General features: G+C 42.9%; 1 long non-coding RNA gene across 1 annotated transcript in view; it reads right to left on the bottom strand.

Annotated features, from left to right (window-relative positions):
- Positions 1-6,629: 6,629 nt before the first annotated feature.
- The window catches only part of LOC131833232 (uncharacterized), a 40,009-nt gene continuing 25,634 nt past the window's right edge, over positions 6,630-21,004 (bottom strand). Inside the window, exons 2-4 of the long non-coding RNA XR_009354365.1 lie at positions 10,179-10,320; positions 9,659-9,760; positions 6,630-6,972 (exon numbers count right to left, since the gene is read on the bottom strand). This is a non-coding gene — a long non-coding RNA (uncharacterized LOC131833232). The remainder of the gene's footprint in view (positions 6,973-9,658; positions 9,761-10,178; positions 10,321-21,004) is intronic.

Genomic DNA, 21,004 nt, shown 5'->3' with positions numbered 1-21,004 from the left:
GTCCTTACTTATTATTTCCACGAAGACCCCGTTTTCAAATGAGGCGACATTCTGAGGTTCCTGGCCGACACAGATTTTGGGAGGACACCATTTAAGCCCGTACAGATGGCCACGAGGGAGGGGCCCCTTTCCTGGGTCCTGGGCTCTGTCGCAGAGCCAAACGTGTCTGGCTGCTAAATTAAGGGAGTTGCAGAGAGCTGCAGCTGGTGAGCGGTGGCACGCAGGTTATTTTGGGTGAGTGATAAGCAATCAAGATACGAAACAATAGCGGGCTTGTGGGCTGGGAGCTGCAGAAGGCAGAAACGGGCTTTTTCCAGACTTTATGGAAAAACAGTTCTACTCCCGCCTCCTCAGGAATGGTGCATCTCTCCTGAGCTTTAACCTGACAATGGCCAGGATTTTTCTGTTTGCATATGAAAAGCTTTTGTAGAACCAGCTCCCAGGTACCTGTAGTTCTGGCCCTGGGTGCCAGGGGCCTGGTTAAAATTCAGCTTCCTGGGCGCTACACTAGAGATTCTGACTTGGCAGAGTATGGGACCGAGGCTGGAGAACATCTGAATGAAGACCCCCCTCCCCCAAGCCCAGGGATTCTGATGTCTATCAGACCATATTTAGGAAGACATTTAGTTGTTGTCCGTCCCATTTGTCAAGAGGCCTAAATTAGCAGCGGACAGTGGGAGTCTGGGGCTCACATGGGCTTCACACTCATTTTACAGATGGTAAAACTGAGGCCCGCACAGCACTTTTAGGACAGTGAGACTGTTCTGTATGAAACTGTCATGGTGGACACGTGATGTACACGTTAGTGACAACCAGTGGACCCCTCCACCACAGAGAGAACTCCCAAGTAAACTGCTGCCCTTAGTAACAACATATCCGTATTGGTTCAGCTCTTGTAACAAATGTCCCACACTGATGCATGTTGTGAATAATGGGGGAACTATGAGGCACGGGGTACTAGCCGTGTTGGGAGGGAGTATATGGAACTTTCTGTATTTTGACACAGTGTTCTGCAAACCTAAAATTGCTCTAAATAATAATAATGTCTATTAAAAAAAAAAAAAAAAAGAGCTTGAGGCTCCAGGAGGATGGGGTCACTTACCCACAGCTGGAAAGTGGTTGTAGGCAGGATTTGAAGCCAGCAGCCTTGACCACTGTGATCTTAACCCATGCTTGGATTCAATGGTGGCCCAGCCTTCTGTACCCTCTGGCCTGCCTCTCTGAGCTCCTTCACTCCCTGTCTGTAGAATCTGCTTCGTCTCCCACAGAGTGACCCTGCTGTCAAGGAGGGAGGGGCTGGCCATGTCCTGCCATAGCCCTGTCCTCCCGAGGTTACTAAACTGCCCCAAGGTTACTAAACTGCCCCAAGTCCCAAGCCAGGATCCCTCAGTTAAATCCTTTAGCCTCCTTAGACACCACACTGGTCCCAAGAACAAATTCCATTCTTGTTGGCCTGGCACTCAAAACCCCTTGCCTCCTCTCTAACGTCATACAATCCCACTGCCTCCCATGTTCCTTATCCCAGCGAAGATAGCCAGAATGCCAGTCCTGGAACACACCATGAGGCTCACCCTGAACGTGAATAGGTGAAAGGTTCTGACAAGTCCCGCAGCAAAGAGATCTGCTCAACATTGTTTAATCCAGAACTCCCCAAATGTACCTATCTCTAGGACCCCATGTGCTCCTGAGAGCCATCACACACCAAACCCTCTTTGCTCAGTGCAGCCCAGTGCAGCCCAGTGCACAGGTCCCAGTATTCTCCAGGTGGGCCTGGAGCTTCCTTCAGAGCATCTGCCTGGGAGGCCTTTCATTCCCCTCCTCCCAGGAAAATCCTCCCTATCCCTCAAGGCTTTGCCGCTGGCTGCCATCCAGGAAGTAGTTCTCCACAATCCTCCCTCGAGAATGGGTATTTCCCCCCTTCTGCCCCAAGCTCCTGTGGACAGCATTTTCTTTGTGTGTGGTTCTGCCTCCCATCCCCACTGCACACTGCAAGCCTGTAACAAATATCTATGAATGAATGAATGAATGCATGAATAAATGTATGATGTCCCGGGGTCCTGTCAATCATTTCTCTGCCCTGACCAGACCGCACGCATGCTATCACGGGTAGCGAAGAACATAGCAGGAAGCAGAAGTGAGTAGTCCTAGCCTGTCTCTTCGAGGGGCTCCCCTGAAAATTTCTAGGGTTTCAGACTCCCAGGTCTTTCCCTCATCATCCCTCAGTGTCCCTCCAGTCCATCCCCCATCCCAGAATTAACCTTTTACGTTACTTCCTTACAATGATCTCAAACCTGGGAGGGTTCCCTGTAGGGAGTCTGAGTTGCTGAGCAGTGGCAAGGAGTTCCTGCGTTCAGGTCTCCCCCTACGGGCACATGGCCAGAGTCACAGGAAGTGAGTCCAACTCTAGGCTTACTCGGGGATCTGGGCTCAGTTACTCTCGGAGTTGGCCTGCAGGACCTCTGACAAGTTTTGGGTCCCCTGCTCCCGATGAGGGACAAGGGTGGGATCCGCCCTGTGGCAGGTAGGGAAGCTTAGAAGGTCCTGACAGAGATCAGGAAGCTAAATTCAGGGACAGGGGACAGTTGAGTAAGAGAATCTCTGTCCTGGATTTCCTCCTTCGAGTCCTTGTACAATAATGCTGCTCTTCTCCTAAGACCATGGGGGCCTCAGCTGGGGCCTGGCCGCTGTGTCCCCCACGGAAGGGCTTGCCTGGCGTGTTAGCTGTGGCAGCTCATGGGGGGGCAGAGATGGAGGAACCATCCTTGCAGGGAAGAGTCTGGGGTGCATCTGTGCCCCAGTGCCTGCAAGCCCAGAGGCTTGTTTGCAAGGGGGAATGGCTCAGCTTTCGTCCAGGGCCCAAAGAAGTGGCTTTTGTTCTCCACCAGGGTGTGGGAGACTTGCTTCTGAGGATGGAAGGATCTTCCCACCTCTTCTGCCCACTCTTGGCTTTTGTGTCCTTAAATTCAGTGGAAACAATTCCCTAAGAACCAGGGCTGGAATGCTTGGGGCTCTGTCTTCATCCCCCCTGAATCCTCTTGTGACTTAAGGTAGGAAGCTAATGATGTTCTCCTTTTCCACAGTGGGCAGCAGAGGCCCAACACCATTCCATCAGATTGAAGCTCTCAGGGAGATGTCCCCGGGGAGGCCTCACCCCTGCCCCCCTACCCGGAGATTTCCTGGAGAAGGGACAGTGCCTGCTGGAATTCTGATCTGGTTCCTCCCATAGGAACTGAACCTCTGCCCTTGCTCTGGGCCAGGATCCATGAGGTCACTCTGGGCAAGGGGTAGGAGGGTGGGGGAGACTCATGACCATTTTCTGTGCCCCGGATCCTGCCTCAAAACAATATTTTCGTATGCCTAAAATGAAATACACAGGATTACAAAGGAAAGCTGGTTATGTTGAAATACAGTTGTGAAAACATTTAAGTGTGTGATGTTGTAATTCATGGGTTTCTTTATGGACGCATTAAATAACAAGATCCGGCTGGGACCCTGATAAACTACAAATTTGAAATCGAAATGAGCGTATGTGGTGTTTCAAGAGAACTACAGCAACTATAAAGGGAGACGGAAAGCTCTGTGCTTCCTACCAACATCGCTACGACAACCATAGTCTTCAGCACGGAGGGCGTGGACGTGAGTGGAAGGAAAGTGATAATACCTTTCAAGCCAAGTTCATGGACTCTGAATTACCACATGTGGTCTGTGATTGGTGCACCCCAGTTAAAAGACCTTGTCTTGATACTAAAATGTGACTGTGGGTTCCCTCTGTTATTTCTTTTTCTTTCTTTCTTTCTTCCTTTCTTTCTTTCTTCTTTCTTTCTTTCTTTTTAAAAGCTTTTATTTATTTGACAGACAGAGATCTCAAGCAGGCAGAGAGGCAGGCAGAGAGAGAGGAGGAAGCAGGCTCCCCGCTGAGCAGAGAGCCCGATGTGGGGCTCGATCCCAGAACCTGGGATCATGACCTGAGCTAAAGGCAGAGGCTTTAACCCACTGAGCCACCCAGGTGCCCTAGCCCTCTGCTATTTCTTAACTGACCCCCTTCACCCTGCCACCATCCACAACCCTCCCTTGCACCCTGTCTTCCGTCTTGTATAATCACAGAGGCAGGTTGGAAACACATCACATCTGCACCTGGAAGCCTACAACACATATTAGCCCCCCATTTCCTGTGTCTCTCCCCGTCACTGTCCAGGTAGGAATGGGTCTGACTGGGGCCTTTGCTAAGGATTTGGCTGAGGCCTATTTTGTTTGTGAACTGCTTGTACTTCTCCCATTCCCACTCCCCAGCATTTCCTCTAAACTATTTTATTGACAAAGACATTGGGACCCAGAGTAGAGATTGGGCCCAGGCCTCCTACTTACCACCACAACTCCTACCAGCTCCAACCACGGCATGAGGATGTTTTGAGATCTGCAGGGCCGGCTCTGTCCCCCCAGCCACCACAGGCATAAAGAGAGCCAGGCCTAGGGACAGGTTTGTGTTAACTGGCCAAGAGAAGCAGCTACCAGAAACAAAAATTTGTTTTTATCTTTTTTTCCCCAAAGGTCTCATCTTTGGGAATATTTTGCTATGATTCTGGGAAAAGAAAATGTTGGGAGGGAAGTACATCTGAGAAGTGGTATGGCTTCTCCTGGACAGAAAGAGGCAAAGGCCTGTTAGTCCCCATAGTCTTTTGAGACTGTGACCAGCTCCCTGTCAGCACCCTGACTAAAATCAAGAGGAGGCTGCTGAATGCGCTCAGGGAGCCTTGACCCCAGACACAGGGCTCCTAATCTTGCTGGAAATTCCTGTGTTCCAAGTATGTCATGTGGCATGAGAACCACAGACCTGAAAGAGCCTGGTGGACTGGGACAGATGGCTTCTGTGACAGACACAGTTAGTTTTCTACCCTTCAGCTGCACACCTTTCTTCCTTAAAGAACCCATATTTTGTTCAGGTTGCAACTTGCACAGGAAAGTGGACCTCTCCTCCAGCCCCAGATGGTGACCCATGATTGCTCTATGCCAAGTTAGCTGATGTTCTCTTTGCTACTTACTGGTTTAGGACCCAGTTCTGACTAAGAGGACCTAGGGAAATCCTGGGAAGGAGATCCAGGTAGTTTGTTCCTGCTCTCTGCCAAAAAGATAGTTTTGTGAGCTCTGGAGCTCTGGCAGCCATTCTGTGACAATGAGGAAACAAGCCCAAGGATAACAAGTCCATTCATTGAGGATGATAAAATATAGGGATAACAAGACCTCGATTTCTTGGAGACATCAGAAAGCTGTGAAACCCCTCCAGGGACTGCCCGCCTCCAGGATTCTTCTTATGTAAAATAGCTGAAGGCACCATCACTCAAAGATTCTCCTATGTGTAAGTCACATGTTTTTAACCAATGCAGCATCTCTGTGGTTTTAGGTACAGGTTATCAGAGGCATTTTCTTTGTGTTGTGGGATCCATAAGATCCCAGAAGTTTTGTGTAGTTCTAAGGAAGAGCCCATTGAAGGCTGCAATCGAAATTTCCTCCAGCCCAATAGAATAGAAGCTCCAGCTTCATCCAGCCTCTCCTTTTTATCCTCAGAAGAAGAGCAGGACCTGTTTCTAATGCTGCCCTTTCCCTGCATGTGACACGAGTTAAGCCTTGGGTTCTGGAGGCACACTGCCTGCTGCTCTGCCACGAACCAGCCATGTAACCTTGGGCCTCAGTTTCCTCACCTGTTAAATGAAGTTAATATAAGGAAAGCATTTGGAACAGTGGTGACCCATCACTGAACATTAACTATTATTTTTAGTATTTTTTTCTACCACATCCTCCCTCTTCCTTTGCTGACCCCACCTTCCTGACATCTTCCCTTCCTCCTAAGCAGCACTTTTCTGGGCTCACAGACTCTCCTTCACATTAAATCCTCCCTCAGTAGGTCCTCAAGGGTCTAGGTCCCAGTGGTTCCTGGCTGTGGAGGTGAAAAGAGGGGCGTTGCATACAAAAAGCCCCAGGGTTAAAAGAAAGAGAACAGCATTTTAGGAAATGGCTCACTTGATGGGGAGGAGGTGGTGTTGGCAAGTTTGAAATCTGTAGGGCAGGCTGGCAAGCTGGAAATCCAGGCAGGATTTCTAGATCAATCTTGAGGCAGAATTCCTTTTTCTCTGGGAAACTTCAGTCTTTGCTCTGAAGACCGTCAACTGATTGGATGAGGCTCACCCACACCAGGGAGGCTAATCTGCTTTACTTAAAGATGACAGATTGTAACTGTTAATCACATCTAAAAATTCTTTGGGGGCGCCTGGGTGACTTAGTTGGTTAAGCCTCTGCCTTCAGCTCAGGTATGATCTCAGGGTCCTGGGATTGAGCCCCACATCAGACTTCCTGCTCAGCCGGGAATCTTCTTCTCCTTCTCCCTCTCCCTCTATATTCTCCCTCTCTTTTTCTGTCTCTCTCAAATAAATAAATAAAATCTTAAAAAAAATAAAAAGTCTTCGAAGCAGGGGCACCTGGATGGCTCAGTCAGGAGAGAGCATGGGACTCTTGATCTCGGGGCTGTGAGTTTGAGCTCCACAGTGGGTAGAGAGACTACTTAAAAAAACAAATAAATAAAAATTTAATTTAAATTAAAATTTAATTTAATTTAAAAAATATAAATTCTTCATAGCATCATCTAGACTAGTGTTTAAACAAACAACTGAGCACATAGCCTGGCCAAGTTGGGTAAGTGCATACAGGGAGCACCATAAATGTTAGTCTTTTCCACTATGGTCATGGTTGTACCAGGAGGTCCTCAAAATTGTGGGATGATGATGGCAGTACTCTTGGGGATACAAGGAACCAGAAGCTGCAGTAGGTATGTCGGTAGGTAGGTTGCGTAGATATCTTACAAAACCATGGAGCTGCACTGTGCCCATTTGACTCCTCACCCAATGGAAGGATCCAGAACCTTCAGTGCATGTAAACATTCCCCAAGAAATGGATCTTGAGGAATCCTTCACCCTCTTCTTTCTGTGGAAAGGAGGAAAGTTTTCCCACTGGTTTTCTTCATCTTTGAAGACAGTGGAGGGCTTGGAGCAATACGTCAGAAAGCATTAAATTTCTCTTCTTCAGCAACCATTTCACATTTGGTAAGAACTGCATATTCATGAGGCTACACAGCCCAGTAGGAACCAGATGACAGCTCAGTTTTCCTGGAAATCAGGAAATCAATCAAGCTGCCAAACTGAGAGGTCTGCGTTGTGAAATACTGCTAACATTCCAGAAAGTTGTTTTAAGTGAGAGTTATTTTTAAAAAGGAAATTCTTTCTCTCTCTCGCTCTTTCTCCCTCTCTCCTTTTTCTCGACTTTTATCCTCTCCCTCCCTTCCTTCCAGCATTTTTAAAGTGAGTGCTGCCCACTATTCACTACTTCTTCTAATATGTTCAGGCTAGGTATGAGTTTTTTTTTTTAATATTTTATTTATTTATTTGACAGACAGAGATCACAGATAGGCAGAGAGACAGGCATAGAGAGAAGGGGGAAGCAGGCTCCCTGCTGAGCAGAGAGCCCGACGCGGGGCTTGATCCCAGGACCCTGAGATCATGACCTGAGTGAAGGCAGAGGCTTAACCCACTGAGCCACCCAGGGACCCGGTATGAGTTTTTAAAAAGTACATGGGATGGGGGCACCTGGGTGGTCCAGTTGGTTAAGCAGCTGCCTTCAGTTCAGGTCATGATCCTAGGGTCCTGGGATTGAGTCCCGCATCGGCTCCTTTCTCAGCGGAAAGCCTCTCTCTCTCTCATTCCCCCTGCTTGTGTTCCTTCTCTTGCTTTGTGTCTCTCTCTCTGTCAATTAAATAAATAAAATCTCACTACTGGGTATTTACCCCAAAGATACAGATGTAGTGAAAAGAAGGGTCATCTGTACCCCAATGTTTATAGCAGCAATGGCCACAGTTGCCAAACTGTGGAAAGAACCACAGTTTGATGCCCTTCAACCGACGAATGGATAAGGAAGATGTGGTCCATATACACTATGGAGTATTATGCCTCCATCAGAAAGGATGAATACCCAACTTTTGTAGCAACATGGACGGGACTGGAGGAGATTATGCTGAGTGAAATAAGTCAAGCAGAGAGAGTCAATTATCATATGGTTTCACTTATTTGTGGAGCATAACAAATAGCATGGAGGAGATGGGGAGTTAGAGAGGAGAAGGGAGTGGGGGAAGTCGGAAGGGGAGGTGAACCATGAGAGACTGTGGATCTGAAAAACAATCTGAGGGGTTTGAAGTGGTGGGGGGTGGGAGGTTGGGGGAACCAGTGGTGGGTATTAGAGAGGGCACGGATTGCATGGAGCACTGGGTGTGGTACAAAAATAATACTGTTATGCTGAAAATAAATAAAAAATTAAAAATTAAAAAAAAGTAGGTGGCATGAATTATGGATCTCTCTGCCTCTCTCTGACACCTTTCCTTTGTTCCCACTAATTGGACCCTCCTCTGCTTGTCCAGGTGATCCATGTGCCTTTGTCCTTGCTTGTTCCCCACTGTTTCCTGTGCTTTTTGACAGTGAAACTATGACTTCAGCCACCTCCTTCAGATTCAGGAATAAAAGGATTCCAAAAAACATTCTCTGTGTCCAGTATCAAGCTGTAGCTGGGGAGGGGAAAAAAAAAAAAAAAAAAAATATATATATATATATATATATATATATGTGTGTGTGTGTGTGTCTATGTCTGTGTCTGTGTCTGTCTGTGTTGTATCTGTCTATACATGTATTTTACCTATACAAATATGTATATACATAATTATAAAATAAACTTTTAATAACAGAATAGTTTCAGATTTCCAAAAAAGCTGCACAGAGAATCCCCATATTCCTGGAGCCCACTTTTCCTATTATCTTACATTAGTATGGTATCTTTGTTACATCTCATCAACCAATATTGATATCTTATTCTTTTTTTTTTTTTTAAGAATTTTTACTTTTTAAGTAAGCTCTACACCCAACATGGGGCTCGAACTTACAACCCCATGATCAAGTGTCACGTGCTGTTCCAGTTGAGCCAGCCAGGCACCCCTAATACTGGTATATTATTCTTAACAGAAGTCTGTACTTTATTCAGGTTTTCTTAGTTTTTACCTAATGTTCTTTGCTGTTCTGGAGCCCAAGCCAGGATGTCCATGCATCTCCTGAGGCTCCTCTTGGCTGCAGCAGTTTCTCAAACTTTTCTTGTTTTCAGTGACTTGGAAGAATACTGGGGGTTTGTAAATGTCTCTCAATTGGGGTTTGCCTGATGTTCTTCTAATGGGCTAATGTGTCTTGGGGATGAAGGCCACAGGGCTAAAATGCTGTTCTTACTACATGAAATCAACATATATACTACCAGCATGATTTATCACTGTTGAAGTCAAACTTGATTGCCTAACTGTGGTTGTGTTTGCCAGATTTCTCCACTGTAACATGACATTTACCCCCTTTTCCTATTCTTTTTGGAAGCAAGTCACTAAATACAGCCCACAGTTAAGGAGGGGAAATTATGCTCCACTTCCTTGAGGAGACGGTATCTAACAAAATGATTTGGAGTTCTGTATGCGAGACGTCTTCAGCCATTTATCTACATTAGCATGGTCTCATTGGTTTATTTTTATACTTCACATAATAAATAAAGTAATAAAATAAAAATAATTAATCATAAACAATAAAAGCTTTACCTTTGACTTGTTTGTAGGTTTTTTTCCTTTCATGGGGATGGAGCCCAGATCTTTGAAAGGATCTGGGGATACTGCCCACAGCCAGGACAGCCCCCTCATCAGCTGCAGAAACAAGTGCATGGGGGTGTGAGAAACATTTTTCACTTCTTCCATTTGGATACCGGTCACCCACAAAATCCACCTTGGATGGACATCCTGAAGGCCCTTCCTCTCTCATCCATCTTTGCCCTCAAGGCTCCTCTTCATCTTTTCCAGCCCTATGTCCACCCACACCTAGTAAGGATTTTGGGGGGAACCTGCATTCTATTTGCGTGACAAAATAGGGCTCAATACAATCAATAACATTCATAGGCATCATAGCTTTCCTTCTACTGCAAGTTTTCTAGGTGCACTGTTTTCGGTACCATAAATACATTATTTCTAATCTTGACACTAATGACAAGGTAATTATTATTCCTGTTTTACAGACATGGAAACTGAGTATCTGAGAGTTGAAAAATCTCCCTAAGGTTTCCTCTACCTGTAAAGCGTGTTCCTTCTCAGTAGTCTCCTTCAGTAGTTCCTCTCTTCCCATCTCTTCCTAAAGTTCCTCTTTTCATTCACTTTCCTTGTGACCATGGGCAAGCCACTTGCTGTGGGCCTCAGGTGTCCATCTTGCGATCCTGCTGGATAAATTCAGTGGGATGGGTGGACTGCCCCCACAGCGGGTTCAGTAAGTGGTATCTGTAATTACTATTCATTTCAAGAGGATTACATTAACTTAATAAAAACCTCTCTCTTTCTATTCTTGGATCTTTCTTTCTTTCTTAAAAGATTTTATTATTATTATTTATTTATTTGACAGAGAGAGTGAGAGAGCACAAGCAGCGGGAGCAGCAGGCAGAGGGAAAGGGAGAAGCCGGCTCCTCGCTGAACAGAGAGCCCGGGGGCCCTGGGATCATGAACTGAGCTGACGGCAGATACATAACTGACTGAGCCACCCAGGTGCCCCTTCTTAGATCCTTTCCTGTTTATGTTCACCTGTTAGTTGGTCTCTTCTCATGGCTTTAACCAGCACACTATGTCAATGAATATCATAGGGCTATTGCTGGCTTTGGTCTTTCCTTTGAATTTCAGACAAATCAACATCTTCACTTGAGTGTTTTAGAACAAAAATTGGAGGTTTTCTTTTCTCTAGTAGTGATTGAGTAGCCTGTATAGTATTTAAAAATTATGGACTCTGGACAAAATTTTTACAAACTCACAATTTGGGTGAGCCACCTGGGTGGCTCAGTCAGTTAAGTGGTTGCCTTTGGCTCAGGTAGTGGTCCCAGGGTCCTGGGGTTGAGCCCCATATCTGGCACCCTGCTCAGTGGGGAGTCTGTTTCTCCTTCTCCCTTTGCCCCCACCCCCACCCCTACTCATGGGTGCTCTCTCTCTCTGTCAAATAAATAAATAAAATCTTAACACACACACACAATTTGAAGAAACTAGAGAGAACAAAAACAGGCAGCAAGTGGAGGAGAGTCAACCATTGGCAGAAGGGAGGGGCAGTGGGTAAGATTTGTGATTATAAAAATTTTTGCCTGAAGGCACTATGCAGAATATGCAGCACGTGATGGCCAGTATTCAAGTATAAATCTGCTGGTCTTACTGGTTTGACAAGTTAGAGAATGGGAAAGAAGAGAAATCCAAGAAAGGGAGGGTTCACAGAAACTTGCTATTTATTTATTTGCTTATTTATCTATTTAAGGAAGCTGGAGATTCAACGTGGGGCTTGAACTCATGACCCCAAGATCAAGAGTTACGTGCTGTACAGACTGAGCTAGCCAGGTGCCCTTGAGAGAGGCTTTTTCAAGGTTTATATAAATTTTGACTAAACCCTTGGCTGATTTCTGACTTGGACCTGTGCAGGGATCCTGCTAAGAAACCCAGCAGGAAACAATTAGGGAAAAAAACAACTGGAGGCTGAAAGAACAAGGCAGAAGTTTCGGTGCTGTCCGTCTCAGAGAACACAGCATTTGGAATTTTATGCCTGCCAAGTTAAGTGCCTACTAAAAATAAACACTCTTTAGAGGAAGATATCAGAATCTCTATTTTCTACAATATCTCATCTACAAAGCCCAGTATTAAAAATTTTTTTTCCAGTATTAAAATTTTTTTAAAAAATCCACTAAACTTGCAAACAGGCAGGCAAATGTGATCCACAGCCAGAAGAAGGGCAGTTCATAGAAATCAGTTCTGGAATAACTCAGATTATTTAATTAGTAGGTGAAGACTTCGAAGTGGGTTAAAAAAACACAACTGTAGTGAATGAACAGATGGGCAAATTCAACAGAGAATGAGAAACTAGAAAGGAATCATATGGCAATTCTAGAACTAAAAAGCATAATACCTAAAGTGAAAAATTTACCAGATAGACTTAAAAGAGTATTGAAGATGAAAGAAGGAATGAACTTGAATTAAAAAAAATATATATATATATATACACCAACTGAGCCATGGCCTCCAGTCATCTTGTGATTGGCAAAAGTCCTGGCAATTGAGAAGACAAAGCAAAACTCAGACTGCTGTTCTCTCACTTATCCTACTAGGACTGTTACTTCCCCTTGTTTCCTCTCCCTGCACTTCAGTTCCAACAGCCTAATACTATGCCACGTCGAAGTGGAGATAGTGTGTAACTTTGCTTTGTTTTCAAGGAAGCGCTTCAAAAACACTTAATGTTGTGATTAAGTATGAATGTTTACCGATTTTTGGTACATACACTTTATCAGGTTAAGGGAGTTAGCTTTTCCTAATTTACCAGTTTTTGAAGAAAATTACATAAGAGTGTTAAACTGTATTGATTTTTGCTTTTTTTGTGAAAGCTTTCATGCGTTTTTATTCCCTTCAAGTTTGTTAATATGCTATCCGTATTAACAGATTTTCCAAGGTTAGATTCCCTTGGTAAATCTTTCTTGGTCATAACACACACACACACACACACACACACACACACACACGCACAGATACTATGCTTATCCGTGAGTCTGGTGTGCCATTATCCTCTCTCCCACTAGCTTTATTTGATTAATAGTAAGTTTATTTTAATCTATAAAATGACTTCGGGAGGTCTCTCTCTCGGGCCTGCTTTCTCTCTCTCTTCTCTGGAAGAGTTTCTATATTTGTATGAGAATAAAATGTTATATTCTTTAAATGCTTGAAAGGAATGATTTATTAACCCATCTGTGACTACTGGGTGTGTGTGTATAGCTATTTAATAACTGATTTGATTTTCTCGGTTGTAGGTCTATTCAAATTTTCTGTTTCCTGTTGTGTCAGAGTATTAGGATACTTTTGGCAGGAAGTGACCAAAAATGTCATAGTGGCCTAAGTAACAAGTCTTCTCATCCTCCTGACTCACAGACCCATAGTGAAGAGGAGGTATATTTCAAGGCTTAGATACTCAAGGACACAGTGGCTGGCTTGTCACTTCATGTTCCTAAGTTGACTACAGCACCTCTAGGCACCGTGTGGATCCAAACAGGGACAAGCTGGGAAAATTTGTCTTTTCATTTGGGTCAACAGCCAGCCTTGGGACTGATCTTTCCTGCGATCAAGGAATCTTCACCTGCTACTTAATTAAATTGGAGTTCTCTGTGTGTGTTTGTGTGTGTAAATATGGTTGTTTGAAGAGACAACAAATGGATAGTGTTTGTCAATTAGTTTTGGTAAATTGCAATTCTGTAGGAAATTATACTATGTATTTTACAAGTTATATATGTTATATAAGGTTTCAATGTATCAGTATAAAGATTGTCCTAGTATTCTCTAAGGATTTTAGAATTTGTGTTATGTCTCTCTTTTCTTTCTTAATTGTGCTCTGGGCATTCTCTGTCTGTCTCTCTTTCTCGATTTTACCAGAGCTCTTTTACTTTATTAGTCTTTTTTTTTTTTTTTTTTTGTAAAATCAACTTTTGGTTTTGTTGATCTACTGTATAGTTATTTTGTTTTTTTGCTTTTTAAAATTAATTTCTGCTCTTGGTTTTCATTTTTCTTTTAGGTTTATTTTACTGTTCTTTTTTCTAACTTCTTAAATTGGATGGTCAGCTCATTAATTTTCAATTTCTTTTCCTTTCCTAAAATATACATTTAAGGCCATGAATTTACTTCTCAGCTGCCTCTCAGAAGATTTGATATGTGATATCTTTTTTTTTAATTCTAGTTTTTTTAAAAAAAGATTTTTTTATTTGATAGAGAGAGCCAGAGAGAGAATGTGAGTGGAGGGGAGGGGAGGGGAAGAAAGCGAGAGAAGGGGGAAAGGGGAGAAGCAGGCTCTCCACGGAGCAGAGAGCTGGGTGTGGGGCTCCATCCCACAACCCTGGGATCATGACCTGAGCTGAAGTCAGATGCTTAACCAACTGAGACACCCAGGTGCCCAATATGTAATATCTTAATTATTATTTAGTATTAGACATTTTTTTCAAATCTTCATTATGATCTCTTTTTGGACCAGTAGATTAATTATACTAAGTTTTTACGTTCTCAACCTCTGAGATTTAAAATGTGTCCTTTTGTCATAACTTTCTAATTCAATTGCATTGTGTCAAAGGACATGAAATGGCTGCTAATGATTCTCTAAAATAGACTTGTATTTTAGAGCAGTTTTAGGTATACAGAATGGTTGAGCTGAAAGTACAGTGGCTTCCATATACTCTCTCCCTCCCTACAAATTTTCCCCTATCAATATGTTTTTAAAGATTTCATTTATTCATTTATTTATTGATTTAGAATGTGTGAGTGGGGGGAGGGGCAGAGGGAGATGGAGAGAGAGAGTCACCAGCAGACTCCCTGCTGATCACAGTGTTCTACATGAGGCTCAATCTCACAACCCTGAGATCACGACTGACACCGAAATCAAGAGTTGGTTGCTCAACTGAGTAAGCCATTCAGGCGCCCCTCCCCTATTATTAACATCTTGTAGTACATTTGTTACCTTCAACGAGCCAATATTGAATATACTCTTATTAACCAAAGTCCATAGTTTACATTAGGGTTCACTCTTTACATTGTTCAGTTTCACGTATTTTGATAAATGCCTAATGCCACGTATCCCCCACTGCAGTATCACACAGAAGAGTCACACTGCCCTCTGTGCTCCATCTACTCATCCCTCCTCCCCCCTGCTGCACCCCTGGCAACCACTGATCTTTTTCCTCTTTCTATGGTCTCGCCTTTTCCAGAATATCATATACTTCGACTCATATAGTAGGTAGCCTAGTTTTTTCATGTAGCAATATGTATTTAAACTTCCTCCATGTCTTCTTGTGGCTGGATAGTTCATTTCTTTTTGACACTGAATACAATCCTTTGTCTGGATGCGACACAGTGTATTTATCTGTTTACCTACTGAGGGACAACTCAGTTACTTCCTGCTTGGGGCAATTATGAATCAAGCTGCTGTAAATCTGTGTGAGTTTTTGTGTGGGCATAAGTTTTTAACTCAGATCTGTAAATACTTAGAAGCACAATTGTTGGATTGTACGGTAAGCTCAAAAGAAGTCACTAAACTGTTTTCCAAAGTGGTTGCATTGTTTTGCATTCCCACCAGCAATGAATGGGAGGTCCTGTTGCTCCACATCCTCACCAGCACTTGAAGTTGTCAGTATTTTGGATTTTTCCCAATCCAATAATTGTGTAGTGGTATCTCATTGTTTTAACTTGCAATTCTCTAATGACTCATTATGTTGATTGTCTTTTCATATGCTTATTTCCATTGGATATTGTTTTTTGGTGAGGTGTCTGGTCAGATTTTTGTCCATTTATTTATTTACTTATTTATTTAGATTTTATTTATTTATCTGAGAGAGAGAGACAGCAAGAGAGGGAACACAAGTGGGGTTGGGGAGTGGGAAAAGGAGAGGCAGGCTTCCCGCTGAGCAGGGAGCCCAATATGGGGCTTGATCTCAGGACCCTGGGATCATGACCTGAGCTGAACACAGATGCTTAACTTCTGAGCCACCCAGGCGCCCCCAGATTTTTGTCCATTTAAAAAATTGGGTTTTTTTCTTATTCTATGAGTTTTAAGAGCTCTTTGTATATTATAGAGGCAGGTCCTTTATCCAATATATGTTTTGCAAACATTTTCTCCTATTCTGTGATTTGCTCTTTCATTCTCCTAATAGTATCTCTTGCAGAGCACAAGTTTTTAATTTTAATGAAGCCCAACTTACTTATTCTTTCTTTCATGGATCATGCTGACAGTGTTGTATTGCTCTATTAAAAACTCATTGCTAGGCGCTCAGTGGGTTGAGCATCTGACTCTTGGTTTCAGCTCTGGTCATGATCTCATGGTTGTGGGATCGAGCCCCGCATTGGACTCTGCGTTCAGTTTGGAGTCTGCTTCATATTCTCTCTCCCTCTCCATCCTGCTCACTCTCTCTCTCTCTCTCAAATAAATAAATAAAATCTTAAAAACAAAAACAAAAAACAAACTCACCTCATCATCAAACCACTTAGATTTTCTCTCATATTATATACTTACCTGATCTGAAATGTCTGCGTTTTCATTCTTCACAGTATAATCCTCTTCTGTCTTTGACTCAGAAGTCAGTGAGCCCTTCTTTCTAGTTGGTCCCATTTTAGCAGTCCCATTGTTGAATCCCTCATTTTCAGGTACCTGTTTTCTTTCCCAAGTCAATAAAGGCTCACTATTTTTTCAGTTTTCCAGTGTCTCTGGTCTCAAATCTGTGTCCTTCCACTTTTGGACAGCAAACACTTCACTCTTTAGTCCTCAAAACTTTGCCATCAAGGTAAAAAAAAAAAAAAAAAAAAAAAAGGCAAGCAAATGATAAGAAGGTAGCATTTGCTCATTTCCAGAACCAACCTCAGGAGATAAAAGAGCAAACACTTCCCAAACTTTGTAATTCCAGCCTGTTTGATCTAAATTTATATGCAGTGCTCACTTGTTAATTAACAGCCTTCTTTATTCATTTTCATTGCAGCTTTAGCAAGAAAACTATAAGAAAATCTTTCAGATATAGAATTTACATTGGCAATATCTCTTAGAAAAGAAAAATAAAATTGTTTCTTGTTATTTTTAAAAATATTTTATTTATTTTTAAAGATTGTATTAATTTATTTGAGAGAAAGCACTAGAGAGAGATTGAGAGCAAGCATGAGGTGTGTGTGTGGGGGGGGGGGGGGCAGAAGGAGAGGGAGAAGCGGGCTCCCTCCTAAACCAGGAGCCCGACATGGGGCTTGAATCCAGGACCCTGGGATCATGACCTGAGCTAAAGGCAGATGCTTAACTGACCAAACCACCCAGGTAGCCCTCATTTCTTCTTATTTGCCTTTTACTTTTGTGACTGAATGATTTGAGTCCCTCAGGTTTCTAAAAATCATACCTTTATTTTATTCAGAAACAGTATAAAGAAGACATGTGTTTGAGGGGCTTATCAGGCAAGTGATTTTATAAATGACTGCCAGTTCTGATTAAGCATGTTTCTTACCTAGATAACCCATGCAGCCATTCCCAGGATGTCTGCCTTATATGTTTCATTTAAGTAAACTGAGACAAAGGGTTTGTGTTAGTTTCCCAAGGCTGTTGTGACAAATTTCCACAAACTGGGTGAGTTTAAACAATCGAAATTTGCTTTCTCACAGTTCTGGAGGCCAGAAGTTTGAAATCAAGATGTTAGCAGGGTCATGCTCCCTCTGAAGACTCTGGGGGAAGAATAATTCTTCCCGGCCTCTTCCTAGCTTCTAGTGGTTGCTGGCCATCCATGTCATTCCTTGGTTTATAGCCACATCACTGGTTTCTGCTAGTGATGGTCCTCACATGACCATCTTCCCTCGGGGTATCTCCAAAACCCCTCCTTGTAAGGAAATCAGTCATCAGATTTAGGACCTACCAGGTGACCAGAAGGCTACACAGGCTGAGGGACCCTAGACATCAGGGCTTCCCAGATCTAATGTGACCCATGCATTCCAGTATAACCTCATCTTACTAATTACATCTGCAAAGACCATTTTCCACCTAAGGTCACAGTCACAGGTATCAGGGATTAGGATGTCAATATAATCATTTTGGAAAACAATTTAATCCAAACCAGAGTTCATGCTGTAGGCCTAGGCTATAAACATCAAATTCGGAGGAGGTATGCTAATAAGAAAAACACATAGGACAAAAACGTACCTCAGGAGAACACCTGGGTAGGTAGTGAGATGGTTACTGCTTAGAAGGAGGGCTACTCCAGGTGGAGAAGGTGCCTATTCTAAACCTTCTAAGAGAAAAAGGGTCTAAATATGTTTGATGTTAGCCCTGAAAAGAGTAATGAGGATAACAAGGAACCCAAATCTTCAGTATTAACCAAGGGAATTATCAACGTGAGTAAGTTAAATGCAAACCACTCACAGCCCCATGTGGGAAGGATGGGAGAAACCAGGTCTCACAACTGGCTATCAGCCACATAATCACACCTTAATTTTTGTTTCATTTTGTTCCTTGTTTTCATTTCACTTCATGATTGGTTGCTCAGGTGTCTGGTCAATATGTCTCATCTCTGTTATGGACTGGCATTTCCCTCAACCATTTGCTTAAGTCTTAAGAAGCATTGGCGGTATATATTGTGCCACTCAAGACACCTGAGAGTCCAAAGGGGAAAGAACTCAGAATCTGTTGAGAATTTTCTGGAAGGAAAGGGTGCGCCACTGGACTGTGAATCTTTTCCTCCAGCCGAGGGGCGAGTTTGACCTTGCGTGGAACTTTACATATTTGCAAGCAAAGTGAATACCCAGTAGAGAGAAATGACAGTCTTGCTGGACTTGCTATGTACTGACTGCTCATCCAAGGACACCCCAGGGACACACAATCTCTGGTTGTTGGTTCGTATTTCATTGGTAATTGAAGACAGCTGCAGCACTGCCCTAAGGAATGGGAACTGCAGACACTCCCTCTAGGTCCCAGGTGACCAGAAGGCTGTATCCGCTGAAGGAGCCTAGACACCAGGGCTTCCCTGATCTAATGTGACCCATATGCCTACAATTTGTGCCATTCCTCACGACTCAAACACAGGCCATGCAGCACCTAGAGCCACTGGGATCTCCCTCTGCTGTCACAAGTGTCTGCGAAGGCGTGGCTGTGCATGGTGCCATCTTCTCTGCTCTGTATTTGTCCTAAAGCTAGTAATCTTTGACCTGCATAAGCATATTGGGCCCTCTGAGTGTGACTGAAAGCTGAGGTGGAAACCCTCAGATCTCGTGGTGTCTCAACTCTTAACAAGTGTTGGAGAGTACAATGAGTGGTTTTAAATGTCAAATGCTATTAAGCAATTACAATATCAATAAAAGGTCATCTCTCGAATCGACAGAGATTTTTCAAATTGATGTATTAGTTGTAGTAGGGGTTTCTTTGGGGGGGGATTCACTCCTTACCTACCATTTTATTTTATTTATTTTTTAAAATATTTTATTTATTTATTTGACAGACAGAGATCACAAGTAGGCAGAGAGGCTGGCAGAGAGAGAAGGAAGTAGGCTCCCCATGGAGCAGAGCGCCTGACGCGGGGCTCGATCCCAGGACCCTGGGATCGTGACCTGAGCTGAAGGCAGAGGCTTTAAGCCACTGAGCCACCCAGGCGTCCCTTTACCTACCATTTTATTGTGAAGATTTCCCAATGTAACCCTCCCCATTACTATTATATATTCTTACTCTCCCCTTTGTTCCACAAAATGTATAGTTCACCGACTGACACACACTGCTAATCCAAAGGTAGGAAAGTGGATATCAAATCACACCTCACTATGCTTTGCCAAGTGCCTTTAACTTTGAATCCTCACCAAAATATCATGTATTATTATTTTTGAAAAAAATCAAATCCAAAAGACATGATAGGCATCCTTTCCATTTGTTCCAATCTTTTGTGTCACCGAGTAAACTGCACATTTCTTGTTAAACTTGTTTTTAGAAATTTTATCTTTTTAGGGGTGCCTGGGTGGTTCAGTCAGTTAAGCATTTGCCTTCAGTTCCGGCCATGATCTCAGGGTCCTGGGATTGAGCCCCATGTCAGACTCCCTGATTCTCCCTCTCCTTCCCACTCATACTCTCTCTCTTTCTGTCTCTTTCTCTCAGATAAAGAAATAAAATCTTTTTAAAAAAGAATTGTTATCTTTTTGGTTACAATTGTAAATAAAAGTCTTCTTTCATTAATCTACTGATTCTTGAGTATCCAGTCACCTCACTAAAGTCTCTTATTACTTAGTTTTTGAATTGTTACCCTTTGGTTTTCCAGTTGACTAATTATACTATTTACAAACAATGATAAATTTCTTCCTGTGTCAGTTTTGGCAGTTTATATGTCTCTAGGAATGCATCCATTTCTTCCAGATTGTCAAATTTGCTGGCATATAGTTGTTCATAATATGTTCTTATAATAGTTTGTATTTCTTTGGTGTTGGTTGTGATCTCTCCTCTTTCATTCTCTTTTCTTTTTGTTAAGCCTGGCCAGGAGTTTATCAATCTTATTCATTCTTTGAAAGAACCTACTCCTAGTTTTGTTGATTTGTTCTGTTGTTCTTTTGGTTTCTATTTTCATTGATTTCTGCTCTGATCTTTATGATTTCTCTTCTCCTGGGTTTAGGCTTTCTTTACTGTTCTTTCTCCAGCTCCTTTAGGTGCAGGGTTAGATTGTGTACTTGAGACCTTTCTTGTTTCTTGAGAAAGTCTTGTATTGCCATATACTTTCCTCTCAGGACTGCCTTTGCTGTGTCCCGAAGATTTTGAATAGTTGTGTTTTCATTTTAATTTGTTTCCATGAAGTTTTTAAATTCTCCTTTAATTTCCCAGTTGACCCATTCATTCTTTAGTAAGATGCTGTTTAGTCTCCATGTATTTGAGTTCTTTCCAACTTTCCTCTTATGTTTGAGTTCTAGTTTCAAAGCATTGTGGTCTGAAAATATGCAGAGAATAATCCCAATCTTTTGGTACTGGTTGAGACCTGATTTGTGACCCAGGATGTGATCTATTCTGGAGAATGTTCCATATGCACTAGAGAAGAAAATATATTCTGTTGTTTTGGGATGGAATGTTCTGAATATATCTGTGATGTCCATCTGGCCCAGTGTGTCATTTAAAGCCTTTATTTCCTTGTTGATCTTCTGCTTAAATGATCTGTCCATTTCAGTGAGGGGAGTATTAAAGTTCCCTACTATCTCATGATCTCAGGGTCCTGGGATCGAGTCCCGTATCAGGCTCTCTGCTTGGCAGGGAGCCTGCTTCCTCCTTTCTCTGCCTTCCTCTCTGCCTACTTCTGATCTTTCTGATCTGTCTCTGTCAAAGGAATTAAAAAAAAAAGTTTCCTACTATCATTGTTATTGTCAATGTGCTTC

Source organism: Mustela lutreola, chromosome 6 (assembly GCF_030435805.1).
Source record: "Mustela lutreola isolate mMusLut2 chromosome 6, mMusLut2.pri, whole genome shotgun sequence".
NCBI classification, from domain to species: domain Eukaryota; kingdom Metazoa; phylum Chordata; class Mammalia; order Carnivora; family Mustelidae; genus Mustela; species Mustela lutreola.
This window is presented reverse-complemented; position numbering and strand designations above follow the sequence as displayed.